General features: G+C 38.9%; 1 long non-coding RNA gene across 1 annotated transcript; it reads right to left on the bottom strand.

Annotated features, from left to right (window-relative positions):
- Positions 1–5678: 5678 nt before the first annotated feature.
- On the bottom strand, positions 5679–11474 carry LOC108447293. The gene is made up of 2 exons (XR_001862776.1): positions 11398–11474; positions 5679–7043 (listed from the first exon to the last, which is right to left on the bottom strand). It is a non-coding gene; the product is annotated as an uncharacterized LOC108447293 (long non-coding RNA).
- Between the last annotated feature and the right edge of the window lie 10884 nt (positions 11475–22358).

Here is a 22358-nt window from a genome sequence, read left to right as displayed (position 1 = left end):
GGTGATACTTAATGGTTATTTTTACCTGAGTAGATTAAATGAAAAGAGTACTAGTTAGCTGAATGGGAGAGACGAGCTTTGGAAAAGAACAACATGTTCTAAAGTTTTTTGCTCTTATAAGGTTTTTTTGTTATCTTCACAGGAGCTCTTCTAATGTCCATAGGGGCAAGCAGTGCTTTTGCATGCTAAACTGAATCAGTCTGAGTAAGGGGCAGGTGTAATTTGAGGATAAATAATAGTGACACAGCACCCCTTATTAAAAGTGATGGTGCATTTACGTTTGAAATATCTTTTGTCAGGAGGGGATTTTTTTGGTTTGTTTCTGTCATGGTTAATTCCCAGTTTACTCCTTGCCTGTCTGTAATAGAGTTTTGCAGGTTTAAGTTTGTTGCCATTATCTGAAAATAATGTCATCGTTTTCCTGTAGTAAGATACTGTTTCTGCCTGTTTCAGATCAGGACATACTTTCACTAAAAGTAAATGCTCTAGAACTAAAACACAGACCCCATTATGATGTATGCATCCTTAATCCTGAAGGATTTTGAGGACTTCTCTAGGGTGCTGATTGTGCTGTCTGTTCCTGTTGCCTTGCTTTGCAACATTCAGTGGATTTTGTGGTATATTTCAGGAACAAAATCATTGGAGATGATTTCACTGTGAGAATTCACCAGAATTTGTTTTTCCTCTTTTTAAGGGTGTTTTTGCAAAAATTTCAGTATTTCTTTTAACTGGTGCATTTAAACAGTATCAAAAGAAATAGTTTCCAGACAGTTTTTTTTTTTTAGTAATTTATTGAAGAACCTTTAATGTGCTTTTATTCCAAAACACCTCCACACCTTCTGAAGCTTAAAAGATAATTAAGCAATGAAGTTACTAAACTTTAGTTTAGAAAAGTAATAAAAACGCCAGCCCCCAACCACCAAACAGGTTATATCTGTGGAGGATGGGGGAAGATGTTTCCTAAATATGAAATTGTTTTGGATGGACAAAAGACAGTTATCTACAACCTATCAAGATTGAGAAGCTTGTTCCCCTGCTGTGGTAGGGAAGAGTGACAGTGTCATTTGCCTGAGAGCAGCTGATGGCTGTACAGACCAGGCATTTTCATTTGCTTATTCATAAACTGGAATTAAGGAAAACCGAAAGATGCCAGAGTTGTTTCCCAGCCTGTGTGTGCATGGCTGCCATCCTAACAGTGATTTCAGGTCAGATTTCTGGTATTTTGGTGACTGAACACAATTTATGGGGCACGACCCCTTCTTGCTGTGCTGCAGAGCACTGAGGCACCCACACAGGAAAGTCCAGTGTCTGTTTTACCCTGAAGGGGGGGGTTCAGGCAGCCAGTTTTTACCTCCCACCCCTTAAAGCTATAACATGGTGGAACTTCCTGCCCTCTTCCTGGGAAGTCAGGTTTCCTACCCAGCCTAAAGCTCCTCTAATATACAGCTTTACACACATGGAAAGTAATTTCTTTCAGAAGTAAGCAGCAATAATAAAACCTTATCATCTGCTCCAAGCCAGGTATTATGAGTATGGTTGTAAATAAAACCTTATCACCTGTTTTAAACCTGAGAACATAAGCAGTGATCACACTAGGATTTCATTTTTCAGTTTGACCCACTTTACTGGCTTTATTTAGTGCGACAGGCTAAAGCTACTTTCCCCCTCAACACATTTGATATTTCACAAGGTTTGGGGAAGAGGATGCTTTGAGTTATAAATTAATTTAGAGGACTCCTTTTAATAGTGTGGGATATCTCCTCTGGTAAACCATTAGCCAAGCCATAGTCAGTGTGGGGCAGTCAGATGAGGACAGTCAATACAAAAATCTGGGTGCCTGACTGTCCAGGAAGTAATGAAATTCTTTCAACAGCTTGGGAAAATTAATAAAACTTGCCAAAATGCTATTTTGGATGCTCTCTGTGCTATATATTACTCTTGCACTGAAAATGCCTCATGGATTTCTTCATATTATTGAGACTTTTAATAATTTTTACATTTACCCAGAGCTACTCAAGTATGACATCCAGTGGCAGGGTTTCAAAGTTTAGGATACGAACAAATTTTGTCATCAAATGGAATTTTCCTTGTGGAAATGAGGTGTTTATTCTCAGTAAATTGAAGATAATCTGTTCCAGATTTCAGAGCTGTCATGACTGAAGGCCTAGACTTTGGAGGAGGCTGATGAACCTAATAAAACCTCTATGAAAAATTCAACTCTTCATTAGATCCTCCTTGTCACTAAGGCTTACTAGAGCCGCTTATTTGGGATTAGCACAGAAGACAGAATGTGTTTAATATGTTATTAAACTATTTAGACTTAATTTTGTCCCTGTTTGTGGTATTGAGTCTATCAGGGAAAAACCCAAGTTGTTCTGTATGTACATGATTTTGTTTTGCTTAAGTAGGTTTGGTATCAGATTTTTGTTGTGATGTCTAAGGCATAACTTGTGATTTTAAAATTTAATGTATAGATTATTAGATAATTCCCATCTTCCCAGAAAAGAAACGAAACTTCATTTTACTGCATCCCTTGATACTCTGAGGTGTAGCTGCTTAATACAGGAGTTGAATCACTTATGGATTCCTCACAAATGGTATTGTGGTAATGTGTAAGAATAGCAACAGCATATATTAAAACATCTTTATAATCAGAATAATAATGAAGAGCCTGTAGATATGAGAATCCCAAAGTTTTCCCAGTGCTTTAATAAGTACTGAGCTACCGTTACAATTCCTGAATTATTCAGGGCTATAATTTGGAGTCACAAGGCTTTAGTATGCTGTAGATGTAGCACTCAGGCTTCCAGGGTCATGATAGATATTAAAAATTGTTATGGAGAGATCTAGATTGCTAATCACACAATGGCAGGAATGTCGTGGAGTGCCCTAGAATTACAAATAATTTAACAGGATCTAACTGGTGCTAAATCCCCTCTCTCCCATTCCCCAAAATACAGGATGTACAGCAGTGCTTCTGTGACAATAAAGGGGTGCAAAATGTCCTCAAGTGTACATCTGAAGAATCCTATGAGCAATGGAATAAGAAGAGCAGAACATATATAGAAAAGAGTCTCCTCATGCACTGGAATGACAGTAACTCACCACTACACTGAGGTTATAATTATAATTTCGTCGCAAGAGTAGGGAAGTCAAGGTTTCACAAGGAAAAAAAATCTATTTACAGGAAAATATTATGCTTTTCATTTGATAGAAAAAGTAATTATTGCAAAGGGACCCATGGAAGATCTTGAAGACAGTCACCCTCCTTTTAATAAGTGCTTGTGGCAGCTAAGTGGGGATCAGGAGTATTCTTTATCAGGTTTGCATTCAAGTAGTACTAAATATATGCAGGTAGGAATTAAATAGTATCTGAGTTTAATTAAAATTATAAAAAAAAAGAGGGAGAAGAATGGTTGGTAGACTGCTCGACTGCATTTTAACCAGTAACCTCAGACCCTAATTAGAAATGCTTTTCATATCTCCTCCATGCAAGGGCTTAATCTGACGTGAGTCTGTGAGCGAGGGCTTGGGGGACCAGTGTTAATTCTGCATTCGATCTTGGTTTGTATGGAGGCAGGCAATGCTGATTGACCGAGTTGCAGCACAGATCCCATGACCTTGCTGGGATTTTCATGTGAGGTGTTAATTGAGAGGGTGGGTTAATCTTTGAGCATCATTGTCCCCGAGCTGAGGACAAAGTTTGTGCTCTCTGTTTCCTTACTCAACAGTATATTTGATCTCTACCTCCTCCCCTTTATGACAGTTTAGCAAGCCTGCAGAAAATTCACTCTTGATAAATTTATTGGTGGGGGATTATCTCTTGCAGGTTTTGTTTGATTTTTATGATCTAGTTGTGGAGAAAGGGTGGTTAACTGGGCTGAAAACCAAAAAACCAAAATATCCTTCCCCTGACTGTCCCCCACAACCCACTCCAATGAGACTATCATAGCAGGTGGGGGGAGTGACATCTTGGATTAATTATACTAAAGAAAACTACAAGGCATGATTTCAAAGTTATTTCATCAGAGTGCTGGGAAAATATAAGCTCTTTTTATTCCTCCGGAGTAGAAAGCCTAAAATAATTACAAAAACAAAGAGATATTACAGGGGACAGAGCTTTTATAATAATATACAGGTTAGAGTTTTCATCCTGGATTTGTGTAATGCAAGAAAAGACAACCCTGCCGTTCTGCTTTTTTATAAATAATGAATGGCTTTTTTAAATTCATGTTTTGTTTTACAGGCCTGTCATTTTCAATGTGAGGGGGAAATTTTTACTCTGGGCAGGACTAATGTGTACTGGTTGACCTTAAATATGACTCCCAGGGAGCAGGATGGAAGTTAAAAGTGGCAGAAGCAATAGAGCTGTGAAACAGCAGTGATAAAAAAAGCATGAATGATATCTGTCCTTGACATGCAAAGAATTTATCTTGTTTTATTGTAAAGTACAGGCAACTTGTGCAAAGCCCAGCAGGGAGCTCTGTGCCCTCAGCAAGCCCTGGGATCTGTGGAGTGGATGGGAAGGAGACTGTCCCGTGTTGGGAGATGGTGGGGTGGTGTTGGTCCATTGGGGAGAGAGAATGGTGTTTTTGTCCTTGGATCCCTGTGGAATACATCCAGTAAAAAAGGGCAGCCATGGCTTTTACATGCCTGACACGGTGGCTGTGTGACCTTCATGAGAATACTTTCTCACCTGAGTGGTGTTATTGCCTATGCCAGAGTAATTCCAGAGGCCTAAGGCAGGGAGAGATGTTCCTGTGCAGAGCCACAGGAAAAAGTGTAATGCCTTGATACCACTGCAGACCTGGCCTCATGACTTTCAAGTTTTCCTAAATAGTTCTGAGGCAAAAATTACAATCCTTAGGTAATTGCCCTTTGAAGGGACACTGGGAAATTTTTTTTTTTTTCCCTTTTCAAGAAGTGGCACATTACTGGAGAGTAACTTAAATCAGCAAGAATTTAATAGCTTCCTTGGCTGGGTGAAAAGCTACGGGTCAGCCCTTGGATTTATATCCCTCTATAGGTTCCAGTTGTAGAGAGTTTTTTGTAGCAGCAGTCAGCAGTCTTCTAGGGCTGTTACACCAGATTGTATTTTTCTTTTTTAAAGTTTAAGAATATTGATAGAAACTCAGTGGGAGCTAGGAAATGCTGGCGTTCGCTCCGGCGTCTATATCTTGCTTTGAAGCGAGGCACTGGAGCCCAGCTCGCCTGAGTTGGGATTCACTGGGAGCCAGGAGCTCAGTGTGCTGGTGCTCCACTCTTCCCTCAAGATGCTCTGACTCCACGATCCCACCCTTGCCCCTACCACACTAATTCACCCACGTGTTATCTGTAATTGCTGACCACTATCTTAAGCCACCCTGCAGTCTTTGAGGGAAAATTAATTTTGGAGCTGTGAAAAAGGCAGAAATTTTGTTTCGCAAAGGATTTGGAGAGTTCGAAATCTGGCTTCTGTTCATCCTGGAATGAAATGTGACATTTTCAAATTCTTGGCAGAAGAAAAGTCTCAAAAAAAGCTGCCTTTCAGATTGATCAAAATGGTTCATTCTGGGTTGGACTTGCTTGATTTCATAATTTACCAGAAAAAGCCTGAAATAAAAGTCACTTCAAAATGAAAAATCGAAAAGGTCAAAACAAATTCCCCCTCCCCAAAAATTCAAGGCAAACTGGCAGGGTTCATAAACTCACTTCAGTTTTATTAGTCCACATTCTCCAATTCAAATGGAGACTACTGATATTTCAGGGTTTTTTGGGATTTTGTTTTGGTTTTTTCCTTGTTTTTCTGCAAACACCCTGAGATTATCCCTCAGTTGCTTATGGAGGAGGCACTGAAATGAAGGTGGTGTCTAGGGAACTGTACTGATACCCAGATTTTGATGAATTTCAGTAAAATATGTATTTATGGCCTGATTGTTTGTCTTAAGAGGTGAGAATTATTTCTGGTGTTTGTAGCAAAAGCAACTTATGGGCTACAGAAATGCAATCTGCTCTTTGTGTTAATCATAGACAGTTATTGAAAGGATACCCTTAATCATTGGGGTGATGTTAATATTTTAAAGGTTTCACAATAGTAATATAGTACAATAGTAATATTATTTTTAACACTGTAATTAACTACTGTCTACAGGTAGCTGCACTGTTTTCAGTAATTTTGTCTTGGTAAAAAATAACATGTAGGCAAGACTTTCTTCACTAGGTTTGATGAAACGATGAGATTCTTAATGATTTCAGATGTTTCCCTAGGTAAGACTCAAGGCTTGTGCCATCTTTCATTAAGAAAAGGGAAAACTGTGAACCATTCTTGCTTCCTGCCCTTGCTGGTGGCTACTCACAGACCCTGTTTATGCTTTGGGATAAATAGGTGAATTTTTGAAGTTGATAAAAGGAGGAATGAGGATGATGAGGAACAGACTGTAAGATAGTTTCCCTTTCCAAGTGACAAAGTCATTAAAGGAAAAAACCAACAGCCAGTGTGGCATTCCCCAAAGGAAGAGCTGCTTGGTGCTCCAGGCTCTGTGTAGGTCCCTGTGATCTGCTGTGTAATTTTGTGTAGAAGAACAATTCTCTGTTGCAGTTGGTAAAATGAGGTGATGGAATGACCTGCAATTTGAGGGGTTTTCTGTGTGTGTTGTGTTTCTGTTAAGAGCATTTTGATTTGGCCCTTTCTGTACTCTAAGAGAAGAGGAATGTCCATCAACATCTTTATGGACTGACCATAGTTCTGTTAATAGGCAACTATAAATCTATTATTAGGCAGATAGTTAATGCTACCCCATGTAATTTTGGACAAAGTATAGAATGACTTGTGCAGCAGATGAATTACCAGTTTCGTTTTTGGGGCTTTAGGCATAATGGTCTTACAGTGGTTGGTTGTTGTTTTCTGTCACTGCCTTTAATCTGGTTTTTAAAAATTCCACTGATCCTGTATTTATAGAAACCGCTTCACCTCATTGCTCTGGATGATCTTACCAGTTAAAATATGTCTGCCCGACATAAGGAAGCGGTCTTCTGGTACGTTCCATCTGTGTGATGTACTTTGTCTGTAAGTAATAACAAAAGGCTTCATTAGAGAGCTAATCAGCTCCCTCACCTTTGAGACCTAAAGTAATCATGTATTTCAGATGCACATCTATAAGAATGAGCCTGGTAATGGTGGATAGGAGGAACTGTCTTTAGGCAAAGGCAGCAGGTGCTGTGGTCGGCTTCCTCCTCACTGAGCTTTGCCTCTTAATCCTGAGCCTCGCTTTCAATAAAGTTTTACTTTGGCTTCTTGCAGAAAAAAGGTTTCGGAAGCTGGGTAAACAGAGCCTGAGCCTGCACGAAGGGGATTAAGGAGGAGAGGCAAGAGTGGAAGGGAAAATGAGGATATGACAGAGGCCATAGTGAGTTCAAACAAAATTTGGCCTGCAGAAGGCAGAAGAAATCCCACTGGTGACAGGTGCCATCTTGTGGGTCATTCTGCCACTCTGCCTCCTGCCACTTTTTATAACGAGAAGAGATAAAGGAGGACTGGGTTCTTAGAGGCTTCGAATTGGAAAAGTAATTCAAAGGGATGTGAGCATGGTTGGCTTCAGGGTTTGCATGATACTGTAAACATCAATACTTTGCTTGTCAGCACTCTATGCTATTTAAGAATGTTAAAGTCCTCTATGAATAGAGACTATGGGCATGTCTAGAAACATGTAATCATAAATAGTATGAATGATAATCAAATTATTTTTACTTTATAGTAATGCAAATAAAATATTCATGCATCATGTAGGCCTAGGAAAGGTTACAGCCTGCAAACTGTGCTAATTAAAATATAATAGCACATACCGGAGCATATGTAAGAGTTTCTAATGTCCTTTTTTTCCCCCCCCCTCTTTCTTTTAAGATCTTATCTTTAATGAATACATAAAAATGCAATGGGTAGCTGGTACTTAATTCTGTGGGTTTTTTTCAGGAAATTTATTTTGAAGGAGTGTGCAAAAATAATTGCAGCATCTACTAAGCCAAAATCAAATATACTATGGTAAAGTATATATAATTCTTTTTTTAAATGAAAGGCTAGTATTTCAGGCATGATCCTGAATTCCATGAAAAAACTACAGCATGATTCATTCTTAAAGGTTTCCCAGTTTAAAAGAAAAAAAATAGAACAGTATTTGTGTCAAACACGATGGCATATCTCAGTATTATTTTTACACCAAATTTGAGGGTCAAATTTTTCAGGAATAGAAGTTTGCGTTATAAATTACTAATTTAAAGTACTGTCAGACAAACAACCCAAACTTAGAATTAGCCTTAATTTCCTTTTCTCATGTTTATACTCCTGTCTAAAATAACATTGCTGTTTTGCGGACGTTTATGAAGCAAATTACATTGGGGTGAATGAATAGTAAGGAAAGGAAGCTTTAAGCTGATATGTACAAAAATTCTAAATATGCCTTATTGTAAGTATTAATGCAGTATTGGTGGCAGAAGTCAAGTAAGGAATATAACATTGTCTGGGTAGGGAACAGCAGCAGTGCCATCCGAGAGCGCCCATCACAGCTCTAGGTGAGCTCTGTTAAGAATTCGTAAGGAGAAAGCAAATCCATGAAAATGTCAAGTAAATTTGACTGATTAAAGCATTTGAAAGGAATTCTTATGCCTTCGCAAGCATTCTGTTGTTATGAGGAATATGAAGATCATCGAGTGCATTATTCTGTCCCCATGATTCGCTTATCCCCGGTTGTGAATCAGTGCATGAGACTTGACTGTCAATGGCTGGAGTCAATGGCCGTATTGTGCATGGGCAGAATTCCCGGCGATGGAAACTGAGCTCTGGCTTCATATTCTTTAATCACCTAAGCTTAGGAAGTTGCATAAATGTGGCCATGCTTGAAGCACTGTGAAACTCTTCTTTGCATGTAAGAAAAAAAAAAAAAAACTCTGTATATGTTCAGATGCTTAAGGGCAGTGAAAAACTTTGGGCTGTGCCTTTCGGTTAGTTGTTCGTTAAATTAAAAAATTATTTGTAATAAAAGTTCTCGGTGGTTAATTATGACATTTTAATGGGGCGAGCTTGAATTCTTTCATGGGGTTATGAAAACAAATTAATGTTAAATATGACATTTTCCTTTGGATTTATGACATATGCCCTGGCCCCTCCCTCACCCCACACAACGTGTACAAAAGGAGGTATTAACAGAAAAACAGAGATGTTGTGTGTTCTGTTATGAACAAGCTTTGTGATCTCATCCCAAGGTTTTATCCAAGCTTGAACCATCTGGCTTTGAGCTGGGGAAAAGCATGTCAGGCTCTCCCCCAGAATTTCAGTGTCAGGGAGAAGGGGCAGAGTGCCTGTGCTTAATGCCAGGCCCCCTTTCCTTCCCTCCACAACCCTGCGAGAAAGACAGGAGTCAGGCATTGAAAAGCATACCAGGCATTTTTAAACACAACCCTGACATTTCCTCAGCATTTCCATAGCTAAGGCTTTCCTTTTCCCCATCCCCCTACCCCTCTTTCAATCAAATAAGGCACCCGCTCTCTCATGCCTAGTGCAAAGAAGGGAAGGGAGGGGGGGGGGAAAAGTTGGCAATTTAATTCAAACAAAAGAAGCTTGAAATCTATAAGCACAGCAACTCCGAGGCTTCTGGCAAATAGAATTCTAATTAGTATGCTGCTATTTTTCTTTTAGACAGATGAGGGATGCCCCCTATTGACTCTAGCAGGCAGGCTGGTTAAAAAAAAAAAAGGAAAAAAAAAGGAAAAAAAAAAGAGAGGGGGGCAGGTGGGGGCTAGCCAGCAAACACTGCAGATTGCAAATTATATCGCAAACCCTGCCAAGTCCCAGCTCTTGGCATCAGATTTTTAATGACACCCTGGAAAAGGGAAAAAGAAGCCCTCAGCTAAGGGATAAAAATGAGGGGTTTTACACTGTGATAAGTCTTTGCTTAAAACCCAAATGGCCAAGCACACATTAGGGTTTTAAAATATTCATAGATAGAAGTGAAAATGAGGATATGAGGATGTACATTTGTTGCTTGGTCAATTGACAACTCATTCTGCATATTAATAAAAGGGATGATCTAATTTTAAAGGGACAGTCTGTCTTTTTCAACCATGACTTTTTGAGTATTATGAAGCTGAGGGCAAAACATCACAGAGGAGGCCAGTGATGACACAGAATGTTGTTTTCTTTTGATGTAGACCTGGTACTAACTACTACTTTGCTCAGGAATTCTGGGGTCTCTAAAAAATACGATACCCTTCTTGTATAGTCTCTCTGATGTATGGATGCTGAACACTTTGATTTTTTTTTTTTTTTTCTTTCCTTTTTTTTTTTTTTTTTTTTTTTTTTTGCAGTGCATGAGGCCTTTCACAGTTGTAGGATTTTATCCACAAACAGTCAGACCATCACAGAGATGGAAGCCATTTCTTTTAATAATTAGGCCACCTTCTGTTCCAGAGAACTGCTTTTGGCATGCCTACCTCGAAATAATGTTGTTTTTTTTTTAATATCACAGTATATCTCCTCCCATCCAATACTATACAGTAAGCGTTCACAACAGTGTGAGCTCATATTAATATTACATACACTACCTTAGTTCAACTAAGAGAAATCTCTTGGTCAAAGCTTTAAAAAATAAAACTGGGCCTGTGCATCTCAAGTATTTCTGTTCAAGATTCACTTGAGAGTTAATTTAAAAAAAGCACTTTGATTTCATTACACCTGCAAATCCTAGTCACAATTAATGCCATGAATGTGTGTGCCTACCCTGAGTCATGGTTAGGCAGTTAAATACCAAAGAAACTGTCTGCTTGTAATTAAAAATGCAAAACGGAACTAAAAATTATTTGCATTTACAAAACTGTAGGCACTACAAAGGGAGGCTGTGTTAATACCAGTCTCAAAAGTCACAGCTAATATTAATTATCTTTAAATACACACCCGTATACAAATGAAGCATTAACTCAGATCATGTAGCTTGCAGTATTTCTAACAGGGGGCTTCAGACATTCTGTAGATTTTTATGGCATCCTTTAGGCTGCGGATGTACAAAAATGAGGTTTTACATAATCATTTGCTTTACCTCTCAGTCCCCTCCTAGTGCGGTTGCTTTTCTCAACTGAATTTGACAGAAGGGCAGAAATGTCGGTGATAATTAAGTTCTTATAAGTTTGGTTAAAATCAGTAGAGGAGAGAAAGTTAAATGAGTGCCCCCACCATGGGGAAGGTGGGCAGGACTCAACCTTTCCACACTGGCTTTGGGAACAGCTGGCGGGCTGCAGCATCTCCTCGTGCTTTCTGAACGGAGCGTATGGTGAGGAGATAGAGGAGCAAGGGCTAAAGGACAGAAATCTGTAGGAAACCATGCTAGCAGAAGAATTTAGATGTGTGTTTTTTAGGAAGAGAAGCTAGCTTACCTTTTCTGACATCTAGCCTTTTTCCAGAGCAGTAATTGTGTTGGCATTGTAAGGAAAAATTGCTGCTGTTATTTAAGAGAGTCTGCTAATCACTGTTAAAGAAAAGAGTATTATCCCTATAACAAGATTATAGTTGCTAAATGCGTTCTCGAAGTTTATATTTAAAGACACAAAGGTGGGAAGTTTCCAAAGTGGGATGCTTTGTTATGTGGATCCCATTAAAATTAGCAAGTTCATGTGATTTGAAAAGTGATTTGCACCGTAGTGTGAATGACACAAAGAAACCTGTGTTAGGTTAACAGTACCTGTGCTCTCCTATTGAATAGTTTTTTAAAGAAAAGGAACTGAAATGCATGAACTTGAAGGGAAAGGCTGCAATAGGATGGACCAGAATGGAATTTCTCAGCACATTGATGAATTAGTCTTGATTCAGAAGTGTCCAGGCAGTGACACTGTTTGCGTTTATTCCCAGAAGGAAGAAAACCAGTCCATAAAGCTCCCATTGATTTGTCAGAAACTTTCTAGGGTGACCTCTTGTCAGGAACTCACAGTGGTACCTCTCTGGTAGCCGTGGCTATGAGTCAATGGGAACCATTGCTGATGTTATGAGAGCAAATGGTCTAATCTATATAGGGTAACATAACCTAAAAAATAGAGCTAAGGTAAAAATATGGTGGGGTCTAGCTGATTTAATTGGAATGTTATTGAATTCTAAGGATATGGGGCTGAGTCCTTCATATAATTCCTGTTGTTACCTGGTAATTTGTTTGTGTGGTAGCTTGAGAGATCATGAACATGTTATTGATATACACAGAAACAGAACTTAAAAAACCAAACCAAACTCCAAAGTTGAGCTTTTGGTTTAATTGTACCTACTGATATTGGGTGTGAAGCAAATTAGGTATGCTTATAGAGGGCTGTTGGGAGGAGGAAATGTTTTCTTTCTTTTGGCAGTTGCTCCAATATTAACTGCACATATCTATGTGGAGTTTTATGGTCAGAACAGTAAGCCTAAGTGTAAACTTGAACTGGATGTTGAACAATAGGCATCCAATTAATAGATAAATTAGATTACCAAAAATGACCTATACCAAAGGAAGAGTTGAAATGGCTGTATAACCCACTCTGTATTTAATGATCCAGCCCAGTGGGAAAAAGAGGTAGTTTGAAGGTATCATCAAGAGTTCCAGGTAGGAGTACCAAATATTGCTCTCACATGGTTCAGAACTGCTATAGGAAAAGTCAATGCCCTATCAATTAGTAAAAATTGCAATTAACTACTTTCAGGAAAGGTTTTTGGCAGAAAATAATTTTCCCCTCCTTTTCTTATGGACAAGTTACATTCAGTTTGCAGGTGTAGGAATCTGACAAGTAATTTTAGCACCCAGTGGCTTAAAGGAGTTCAAATGACCACTAAAGTCATATTAACTTGTCAGATTGACCAGTATTTTCTGCCACTGAAACAGTAGAATGGATGGCTGGAGACAATAAAATTGTTTCAATTATACTGCATTAAGCATCTTCACAAAGAAGTGAAAATGCAGAAAGCAAATAGGAAAGGATCTAGGAGACGAGCTCCACAATGACAAGAATTTCACTGGGACTCTCGAGTGAATACCCCACTAAAGAGGTGTATTGGAAGAAATACCTACTGAAGGTGCATGCAGCTAATTTGTATTTAGAGTTGTAGAATCATAGATTTGTTTAGGCTGAAAAAGACCTCTAAGATCGTTGAGTCTAATTGTTAACCAGCACTGCCAAGCCCACCACTAAACTAAGGCCTGAAGTGCTGTGTCTCCACATATGTTAAAGTACCTCCAGGGGTGCTGACTCCACCACTGCCCTGGGCAGCCTCTGCCAGTGCTTGGTAACTCTTTTGGTGAAGAAATTTTTCCTAATATCTAATCTAAACCTCTTCTGGCACAACTGGAGGTCATTTCCTCTCATTCTGTCACTTGTTACGTGGGAGCCGAGCCTGACCCCCACCTGGTTGCCCCCTCCTTTCAGGGAGTTGTAGAGAGTGAGAAGGTTCCCCTTGACCCACCTTTTCTCCAGGTTAAGTCCTCCCAGCTCCCTCAGCTGTTCTTCAAAAATACAGAGGCAAAAACTCCCTCTTAAATATTAACAATGGTCTAGGAAAATAGGTCAATATTCTGAAAAATGCCGCTGGCCTTTAATATGTGACAAAACAAATGCTTATGCTGTCCAAGAGTTGCTAGGCTCAGCATTTCCTCGAGTTTCCTACTTGGGAGAGGTGTTTTGCTCCCAACATATATAGATAAAAACTTCCCTTGCCAGAAAATTTGAAAGTCAGTTGTAACTCTCATCTGCATGTAGGAAAACTTTTATGCTCTCTAAGTGCTTTAGCAAAAGATGTTTTTACATTTTGTTATGTAATGTAGAAGTTGTTAGAGCCATGCTTTCCTGTATGTTCACATGATGATGTGGAATGAGGATGACCAGCCTCTTGGTTAGCTGAGTAGGGCTGCATTAAATTCACCCTGAAAAACACCAGGACTAAAAATTGTCCAGCTGTAAAGCTGTTGCAGGATGTGATACAATGCAGTCAACAGCACTGCTGTTGTTAAAGAAATAAACCATTCTTTAATTTAGAGCTATTGCTGAGGGGTGGGGTGGTTTCAGAAAGTGGGGAGATAAAGGTGGGGGTTAGCACAGAGGGCTGGAATAGTTTTGGGGATTTTTTTACTGAAACTCATGCTAAAGATTTAAGGTACTAATGAATAGGTATGCAGCCTTCCTTCACTTCCGTATGGCTATAAAAATAGTTCCATGGATTTCATAGAAAGTTTTCTTCAAGTGTGTGAATTTAATCCAAAACATGAGTAGAAAATACATGTGATCATATTCTGCCATCCTTCTCACAGTGAGCATTTTTATAGTTTGCACCTTATGGGCATAAACTGAGCAGGAACATGGCAGGAGGGGCAGAATTGCTGATCATACAGGTTGATGAATCTAAGGCTAAGGGGTGAAGCCACCCCTTATTTTACACTGTGATGGGTGACACTATAAAAAACCACACGCAGGAATTCTGCCTCTTGTGAACTGAATACCAAAGCCAAGCTCCAAAGAAAAGTAATATGGAAGTCAACTCCTGTACCCAGAAAAACCTTGCTAGAATAAGACCCCCAAATTGGTGTTAGCTCTTAGGTATTTGTCTGCCCAAAGCTGCAAGCGTTTCCTTTGTGTTCGAATGCATATGACTTTTCTTTACTCACTGGAATGCATTAGAAGAACATCCTGGAAAAAATTCCAATTGGCAAAAGTGGAAATGAAATATATATTTTCAGAGGATAAATATGCTACAAGCATCAACAAACAAGTGGGAGAAAGTTTGATATAGTAAGAAAATGACCACCCATGACCTCGCTCTGATTCAGTTCGACTTCTCACTTACTTAAAACCACATTTGTTTTTATATGTCAGGTTATATATTTTACTCAGTGAAATGTTTGGTTTACCTAAAAAATATAAAAGTATAGCCAGTCCCTCTATCCAATTTTTCTTAGAGCACCCACTCCAGTCATTGTGCTCCTCTGCAATGAATAAATCCAGCAGTAAATTATGTATGATTCAAACACACACACACAGAGATTTATATTTATGCTTACAATGTCAGTATAATTTTACAGTCAAGACACAGTACATATACTCTGCTGTAAGTACTAGCTTGATATAGTAAACTCAAAAGAGCACATTGGGGGTTAGCCGTTAGAGCTGAAAGTGAAAATCAAGAAACAGCAGTAGGACTGCTTTTGTCTTCAGCATGCTCTTCAAGATGTGAGATGCTCCAGTGGGTGGGAGACCTATGCACCACCCCCCCAATTCTGGGGATAACCCCAGCAGATATGCTTTACAATTACCTTTTCTTAAAATGCCAATTAACCCTTTCAGGGTTTTGTGGCATACTGTGAGCAAGCAGGAGAGGGGCACTCATTTATCCCTTATATTGAACATCAAAACCAATTGTAAGGGGATTGGGGTGGGAGGAACAGGTCTTATGCTACTGGAGATGTATCTGGAGTGCTTCCTGGGTTTATCCTTGTGGTTTTTAACACTTAGGAGGGTCTGCAGTTGCAGTTAAAAATACGCTAAAAGTTAAAAAAAAGAAAAAGAAGTAAAAACCTATAGATAAAGGCACCACTTCATTAAGTGAAATCGAAAAAAGGCTTTAATTCTCTTTGGCAATATTGTTTGTACTTGTTAAATCTTACCAGCTCACAAGGTAATGACAGTTTTAATTTTATCAAAATGTTCTATTGTTTATGCTCACAAAAAGTAGCCACCAGTGTAAATTAAGCCTTAACTCTATCAAAGTAATTAATACCAGGCCACAGGGAGACTGAAATTTCATAATAAAAATAACCCAAAAATATTAAGATTCTTAGGGGAAATAGAATAGTACTAGGATGAACTAGAAAGAAATATTGCTAGAATAAACCTAGAATGGCATTAATTAACCTGAAGATTAACTTAGCCCATTTAAATATGTTTTGCTACTTGGACCTGATCCTTCACATCTCACATGGAGATTGACTTTTCCATGGGGTCTCATTAGGGTAAGTGTTACTCAGTGTGAGTAAAGGTGAGGGAAGCAGTTGTGTTATGAGTAGCTGGTCACATTTAGGCAGTGTACACAGTGGGGGTTTCTTTGGATGCGTTTGGTTTGTAAGTTGTTGGACAACTTTATGAATTCAAGTTACCTTATAATTTACATGAGAAAGGTGAGAAGGAAAGGGTGCTAAAGTTATGAAGTGAGTTTTTGATAAGTATGTAATATTTTTTAAATTTCTGATAGCTCCCATTAAACTGTATTCATAACCTTTCCACATCCCATACCTTCTGGGGTCAGAGGAAGAAGCAAGACCCTGATGTTTGTGCTCACAAGAACTGCTATCATCTGATTTAGGGTAAAACACTCCACAGAAGCTCTGTGATTGCTAATAACTGAGGTCAGACTGCCTGTTTGAGTCAGGAAGAGATGATGCATATGGAACTGGCTGGTTACAAGCTTTTCCTTAAAAGCTGGACTGTGACAACTTCTGTTGAGCTGGAACAGAAAGAATATGGGAAGATGTAGACTGTGGGTGTCTGCATTGGCAGCCTCACCTCCTGGAAATGATTCCCAGGCTCCCATGAAGACAGGATGAGTATCACCCTTACCAGAGGTGCAGCTGTGCTCCATTCTGATTTCTCCACACATTCAGCTTGGAGCAGAGGGAATTTGGCTGAAGTAGATGAAACTACACAAGGTACGAATTGGACTTGGACCAGTGAAAGGAAGGTGGCAATTAGGTGGATTTTTGAGTAAAATAGCTTAATTTAGCTCAGTCTCATCCAGAATATTTGCTTGTCTTTGTAGAAGTGCAGTGTTCAGCTTGTCTTTGGTATTGGATCAAGATCGCACATGAGTTAAGGATATGTTTTCCTTCTCATCTTAGAAGACTTAAGGCTGAGCACTACCAGATAATGTGAAAGCAAGGCCCTCTTCTACACTGAACATTGTAGCCAGTGTTAAGTCTTCAAGGTAGATTCTTCAATTATTTGTTATGCAAATACAAACTGTTGCTGATGCTCTGGAAGGAGAATTTTCATTATTAAGCTTTTGCAGCCAGCAATCATCAGGTACTAGACAATGAATGAGAGCTAACATTTGCTTTGTGAGACATTGAACATACTGGAAAGGTAAACCACACAAAATACATCAAAATAGCCATGATGACACCAAAGGCTGTCTTTGTGACACCTACATTTTATGAAGTGCAGCACCTACTGAACGGGAGATTTGCAAGCATCTAGCCATTTAAAAAAGATTATATGTGTGTCCTTCATATGCATGTATGTATATATTTATATCTAGTTGACAAATTATGTTTATATAAACACAGATATGTCAATCCTGAACTGCATGTTGGATTTTTTACTGCACACATTAGATATACATCTTTAAAATGTATATAACCAAGACAAAATTAAGTACCTTTGCTCTGTCCAAGTCTCTGCCCTTTACCTGCTGAGCAAGCGGGTGAGGGAAAATGATTTAATACAGAATAAAGAAAATGCTATTAATGTCCTTAAAGAAGAAAGAAAGGAAGCAGTGTCTATCACTGTTTTAACTGCTTTCTGGATGTCCAGGTGTAATGAAGCAGCAGAACTCTGGGTGATCATACACGCTGCCTATGGTGCAACAGTGAGGTAGAGCAGGGTAAAGGAAGTATAGTTTTAGCAGCCCCTGATGGTGTAGGTAGAGAAATAGGGGTCTATTATAATGATTTCCTATGGAGACGAGTGCCAATCAAGAGGAAAAAAGAACCTCTGAAGGTCATCACCAAGGAAAATTACATACTATACTTTTTCTGGCATCCAAGTTAGATCACAATGCTCAAGAAAATAGCAGGAAGATATTTGTACTGGGCACACACACCTATGTGCATTGGTTTGCTGTGTACTACATAATAATACTTGGGGTTTTCAGCACCTGGGGTTATAATGGATTCTCTTTGGACAGGCAGAGCAGAGGAAGATGAGATGTTTGGGTCATGTCTTGCAGAGAGAGGATGAGAGCCTGAAGATGGTGATTCTGCAAGATTGAGTAACACAAACATAACTATAGGGTGGGAGGGCGGCTGCAGCACTGTCGAAACATCGCTGATGGGTACTTGCAGGTTAACCAGACAATGAAGAGACTTAGGGAACACTTACCATTATGCCATTAGCAGTGTTACATTGTGTAATTGATACCTTTACATCATTGCTTAGTTTGTGCTTCAAAGTTTTTAGCCAGGTTTCCATTTACATTTTTATTTTCTAGTTCCATAAAATATTATTTAATGATAACTATGTTTGTATTTTTCACACAATGCATTTGTGTGTGATACTCAGCCAGATCTTTTTTCTTGACTTCCAAGTTATATGACTTTTTAATCTGTTTGTCTTAATTGTTCTTAAAATTATTGTGCACCTTACAGAGAACTCTGTTTAAAAAAATAGAGTGGGGTCATCCTTAACTCCAAAAATATATAAAGAGCACTAGGCTCTCGCACTGACTGTGTCATAAATTCTGTCTCTCTTCAGGCTGTCTATTCCTCCTCTAATGATTCTGATTTTTAACCAGTTAGCAGAATACAATTATCTCCTTGTTAAAATAAACAGACTTCAATGAGCTACTGAATTCATACATATTTTAGAAACATAAAACGTGTGTTAATAAAGGCACTTTAAAGAGAATACATCAACATATTATATAAATTATTTTCTCACTTCTCTGCATCATCGCCCCTCCATCCTGATACAAGTCATAGGTAGCAACTAATCTGGAAAGCAAAGTTGAGGAGAACAGAAGGGAAAGGAAAGGTACAGTTTTCCTTCTTGTCTAGAAAAAGCTTTGTGCAGTGTTAATGAAAGACAGTTTCTTCTGGGGAAGAAATGCTAATGTGAAATTTTCTCTTTCTCTCAGCACAGTCATACATTAGAGATATTTGTAGCAGTGGAAATGCAGACTGCAATAGGTGGATGGATATTTACCCAAGAAAATTTGAGCCATGCCCTTTCATTTTCAGAGAGCTGCTACCTAATCTCAGTGTAGCATCAAGACAAAGGACACATCATTCCGTTTGCGCCTGCCCTGCAAAAAAAAAAAGAGGGGGGGGGGGGAGGTAGGGGGGGGTACAACGCTCTCTGAATGCTATTAGAATAATGGTCTGGGGAAAAAAAAAAGATAAAATACAAATTTCATTCCGATCTGGGTTGGATTACTTCCCCATGCCCCTGCCTTTATTGGGCGATTTGGAGTTTCATTAGAATTCAGAATTCCTGCAGAAAGAAAAACCACAGCGGCACGGACTTCTCTTTCAAGGGGATTGCAGGCTGACCCATCAAAATGAAAAGGCTCAATGTTTTGCTGACAGGTCCCTGAGCAGGCCTGAGTGACAGCTTCATTTCAGCACTTCTCAGATGAGATTTGAATTGGGGGGTGGAAGAGGTAGTAGGAGAGAGACTTTGTTCCCTAAAAAGTGTCAGTGTCAAACTCTGCAGTTCAAGTTCTAGTGTCTGAGGTACAAAACAGAGTCAGAAATCATCTTCGACTTGCCTGCTTCCCAATTTATTATTAATGTCTCTCTAATACTAGCATGCATGAAGCTTCATTTAAATCTTAGAGTTCATGTCGAGTGTGTGTTGCTCCTTTTATTGGAAATAAAAAAATGTAAAAGGAGATGGATTAAAGTACAGTGAACTGTTGTATAATGTCTGCATCAACGATTATTTAGCAGCATTTTTCTGTTGTGATAATCAAAACATCAGTGGGAGCTCGATCCTACCTCTTGTCTCTGGGAATACCAAATTTTTTCTTATAAATTTACCTGGGTCTTTCTGCCTGCAAAGTAAATTTGGATAGAAAATACCTGAAGGCATTCTCAGTTTAAATTTCAGTAGCAGCTTTGTGTCTACTTCACAATATCCTAAATGAGCAACTTTATTGTTTATCTCAATAGAAAAAAATGGTGAAAGCGTGGCAAACTTGTCCCTGCCATCCACGCAAGGAGAACCAGAGAAGTGTCTCAGCCTCTTCATGTAAGGGAAGTAAAACTCATTCACTTCCTACTTGTTCCATTACTAAAGGTTGATTTGGTATCTGCAGGGCCATTAGCAAATTGTTTTCCTAAAAGTTTGTTTATTTTCCCAGGTATCAGTTACTGATATTCACAGCTTTTATGAATCATTTTCCTTTTCCTCCTGTCTTGTGAATATTGATGCATGCCTTGGTGTGAGTACAAAATCCAGCTGGTGGAATTTGCTTTTAGGAGCCATCAAAAAAAAGTTAAACTAATTTTTCAGATAATATTAGAAAATTAGGTTTCAAAATGCAGATCTTCAAAGTAGCATTGATCCTTGTACCTTATTCCTATACCTTAGAAGTCATCTCATCAGTAGCTGTATCAAAATGAGATATTATTCCTTAGCACAAGTCTGTTCTTCAGAATCAAACAGAATTTTATGTATTACATTCACTTTAGAATAAATTCCTCTCTAATTTATATTGATGGGAAGCTGTAGTAAATTTAGCAAAAGTACAGACTTTACCATCTAGGTAGAAAAAGTTTTGGGCTAAGAGAGAAGCATATTAAGCTCTAATTCTTCGGTGAATGTGATGAACGGGGCTGTGTTAGTGTTGTTGGATTGTGTTTCTATTGAATGCAAAAGCCAATAATGGCATAAAATCCAGTAAATGATCAGAGTGTATCTTAGGACCATCCCAAGGGAGCTTCATCTTGTAAAATTTTGCTAATTGCTCATGGTTTGCTTTTCTTTAAAGAAGTGTCTGCATTCCAAAACAGAGAGCAAAGACATTAAAACTGCAAAGCCTCCTAAAACAAAATTTACATCTTGTTCTGCTTCTACATTTTAAGAAATCTTGCTATCTTTAGGTCCTTATGTTTTATTGAGCATGGAGCAAGAAACTTACTATGCTCAAAACAAGCCTCCTTGTGTAAAAGGCAAGTGTCTTTTATGGAGAAGGAAATAATACTTCCCTCTGATCCTAGGGAAGGCCTGCATTCTATTCCTTATATACTTTGATACAGTATTTTTATAATCAAGTTTTTATCTCTTGTGAAACTCGGGGGCCAATTGCAGTTCTGAAACCAAGAAGTCTAGCAGCCTCAACACTCACTTATCCCAGGGAAGAATTTGGTTTCAGACTTAAAAAGATCAACTCAGCAATATCCTAGTTTTGAGATTAAATATGCAATGAAAAAAAATGTTCAACAGAGAGGTACAAATTCTTTCTGAAATCAGTGTGTGAGTTCAACTGACTTTGTAGTAGCACTAGGAGATGGAAATGCGAAAGGGCACATTTAAAAAAATTACTTAAAATATAAAATTATATATTGCAGTTTGTGAGAATCTACCTTGATACTCCAAGATATTTTTCAAGCACTGGAGGTAGAAACAGGATACTCAGAACAGTAAGGCAAATGCTTAGAGAAACACAGAGTTAGAAGAGGAAGATACAGCCTGAAATTTAAGACAAACAGATCAAATCCAGTTAGGGTAAGGCAAGTACTGCTGAATGGAGAAATGTGTTACTTGGATCTTGTAAAGCCAGAATAGACAAAATATTAGTAAATTGCATTAGGAAAAAATCCTCTGCTGATTGAATTGGCCTTCATGTCCTTTGCACAACTTCAAAAAAAGTACCAATATCACGTATGAGCAGCCACAGAAACTGAAGTCTGCATGGGGATTTGTCAGGATTCAGCCTGTGGGTCAGTGGCAAGGCTAGATGAATTGAACCTGCTGCCAGTTCAGGGTGCTGCCAAAATTGCTGGATTGCTCAAGCTTTGTACTGAGAAACGTGTGCTCTGTTGACTTTTCTTGCTCCCTGTGTTGATAAAAGCAGAAAAGTGCTGCTCGAAGTTGTATGCTGTTTTGTGAGTACCTGCCTGAGCTAATGAGGGAGGGAGGGCAGGAGAGGACTTGGCAGTGCATGTCCCATGTCTGAACATGAATCCTCTTGTTTTCTTTTCCACTTTGCCTCCAAACTTGCCCTTCTCTTCCACATGCTCATTGGAACTGATTTGGGTAAATCTTGTGTGCTAAAGGGGAGTTTGAAGCAGTGAGGTGGGCAAAGTTGAAGGAGATACCTGCAAGCTGTTCTCCTGCCTCATCCTCTTCATTAGTGCCAGGTCACAGAGGTGGCTGCAGGGAAACAACAGGTCAGTCCTGTGTTTCAGCTGGGCTGGATCTGTTCTGCTTTATTCCTTTATGTAGCCCACCCAGTTTCAAAAGGGATGCCCTTCGGAGGAAGGTAAATCAGAGTGGCTTAAAAATGTGTGTGCTGTAATGCCATTGTAATGTATTAGCTGGTCTATTTTTAGATCAATCTAGCTGCACTGTGCTTTCATCAGTGAAACTGTAGATGTAGAGTCTGTCAAGGGAAA

The sequence above is a fragment of the Corvus brachyrhynchos genome, unplaced genomic scaffold (genome assembly GCF_000691975.1).
Source record: "Corvus brachyrhynchos isolate BGI_N302 unplaced genomic scaffold, ASM69197v1 scaffold200, whole genome shotgun sequence".
Taxonomy (NCBI): Eukaryota; Metazoa; Chordata; class Aves; order Passeriformes; family Corvidae; genus Corvus; species Corvus brachyrhynchos.
The sequence above is the reverse complement of the archived record's forward strand: the minus strand, read 5'-3'. Positions and strand labels throughout refer to the sequence as shown.